This window comes from Macrobrachium rosenbergii, chromosome 5, assembly GCF_040412425.1.
Source record: "Macrobrachium rosenbergii isolate ZJJX-2024 chromosome 5, ASM4041242v1, whole genome shotgun sequence".
Classification (NCBI taxonomy): Eukaryota; Metazoa; Arthropoda; class Malacostraca; order Decapoda; family Palaemonidae; genus Macrobrachium; species Macrobrachium rosenbergii.
In genome coordinates, this window is record NC_089745.1 from 11342876 (window position 1) to 11345212 (window position 2337).

A 2337-nucleotide genomic window follows, 5' to 3' on the forward strand; every position below is an offset into this window, starting at 1 on the left:
ACAGACAGAAATATTTTATGGTTGAAGTTGCGTTCCTTCAGAGAAAGAAAACGAGATGCTCTTGTTCTGTCTTGTCCCCTCCAATGGATGACGAACACACACGTGTGACGTGTGTGTTTGAAAGAGACCGCCATCGGTCGGTGTGACGGATGGGTCTCTTACAAGTTGTAGCTTTGCATTTCGTCCACTTTAAGGTACAACCAAGGTCCTTCAAATATACTTTGGTTACATCAGCAAGTGACCAACCATCGAATACTGATTGAAATGAATATGTCATTTGGTTAGTTTACAATAAACTGGCAAGGTGTGATACAAAGAAAGAATTACCTGGAGTGATTATATAGGTTACACATATATCCCTGGAAGTTCTGCCATGTTTCATGACATTCAAGTACCCCTGCAATGTAAACCATATTACACAGGTCTATACCCTGTATACCCTGTATAGGGGTAGTTCCATCACTGCGCCTCATGGCGGTGCATTGAAGACATTACTTAAAGTTCTGTGAAGCCGCAGAGTCCCTTTGGCCTCTACTTGCTGTAATGGGATAATTATTCCTTTAATTATTATTGATTTATTTAGGAATTGATTCATCATCCTCCTCTAATATCTTTACACTACTGTTGTAAGAGTGACTGTGACTATAAAATGTTTTCATTTGTGTTATGGACATCGAGTGCATAGCAGTGTAGCCAGTCCCTTGTTTTGTTTTTCTTTCACTCTGAGTATGGGAGCGCTGTCCTGAATCTTTCGTCTGCATTTTGGTAACACTAGCAAAACATGTAAGGGACGAGAATGCTGAAGGTGTGAGAAGGATGTCAAATGGTCCACCCTTCATTTTGGCTAATTTACCAAATTATTAATACAAATTATCATCTATCCCTTGCAAGGTAAGCCTTTAAAGTCATAATATTACCGTTAGTTCATTAGTTGGAACAGATTATCATGAAAGAACAGCAGCAGACGTGATTGCAACGCCTTAACTTGGAAAATTTTCATTGTCATGAAAGATGCTTCACGTTCGTTAGTTGTCATGAAATTTTGCTGTGTTAATTTGAATTGTAACTCAGCATTTGATAGGTTTGTAAAATGTTAAAAGATAGTTATAAGTGTTTTGGTTTGTGTAAAGTTTTTGTAAATACCAGTGCCAAAAGGGTACCACAAAATGGCCGTCCTACAGGGCATCTTGGGGTTACCCCCTACCTCTCATGGAAATTTCCACTGCCGATCACAATCTTAGACTAGGCTATATAGTAATTTAAGTCCTACCCTAGACTAATCCTGTTTGAACGATGAATTACGACTATTTTTGTTACAAATAGTTTAGGCTATATATATATAAATTCTTGGAAAACTTAATTACATATGACTTACCCTGTACCCTCATTAAACTAACCTAACTTTGTGGCCTATTGTAACCTAGTAAAAAATCAGCCATGTAAACTTTGCATAGGCTATCCTTAATGATTTCTGAAGAAGCCTAGCCTAGACTATATCCTATTAAAAGGCACCTTAGCCTAATTTTACCTCATTTTAGTTTAAGTTTTCTCAGGAATCTTTCAGGTAGCCTAATCTACTGACATATTGTGTACAAATGTTTAGTACTGTGTGGAGTAGGGTATCAAATGATTTACACCTTACTGTGAATTAACTGATTCCAGAGCTGCCCCACATTTGATACCTATCCTATTATGAAGGAAAAGCAATTCCCACAGTATGTAGTTGATATATTTTTTTGAGGTCTCTCAGTATAAAGAGTTATTTTTGTTGTTTTAAACTATTCACTTATAGTTTTTCTTGAAATCAAAATTAAATAAAAGGAATATTTCCAGGTACCTAGTCCAGGAGTTCGGAAGAATAGGTAAATTAACCTAGTCCAGGAGTTCGGAAGAATAGGTAAATTCACCTAGTCCAGGAGTTCGGAAGAATGTGTAAATTAATCTAGTCCAGGAGTTCTGAAGAACATGTAAATTAACCAAGTCCAGGAGACTAAGCCTAGGAGAATTTTGGCATGATGTAATGAGTAATAAAGAAAGGAACTGAGGACCAGGGATTTTCTTGAATACCACCTTACCTTTACCACTAAAATGGTTATCAGCGCTTCAATTATCCCCCAGTGGAAAGACATCACCTGGCCTCATCAGTAATAAGACCCATACACACAAGGAGTATGTAATAGCAGGTAGGGCAGGCCTACCCCAATTCCCAGACAGCGTAAACGTCAGTAGTCTTCATACCCAACTTGTCAACTATGACACAGTACCATTCTCCAACCCCTGTCTCCAGGCAAGAAGACTGACAACAGTGCATATGTATAGTAGTATTATTGTTCTCAT

The 2337-nt window shown here is 37.9% G+C and overlaps 1 long non-coding RNA gene across 1 annotated transcript; it reads left to right on the forward strand.

Moving 5' to 3' along the window:
- The first annotated feature begins 623 nt into the window (after positions 1-623).
- Positions 624-2045, forward strand: LOC136838980 (uncharacterized). Its single transcript, XR_010853170.1, has 2 exons — positions 624-891; positions 1834-2045. It is a non-coding gene; the product is annotated as an uncharacterized lncRNA (long non-coding RNA).
- Positions 2046-2337: the final 292 nt, after the last annotated feature.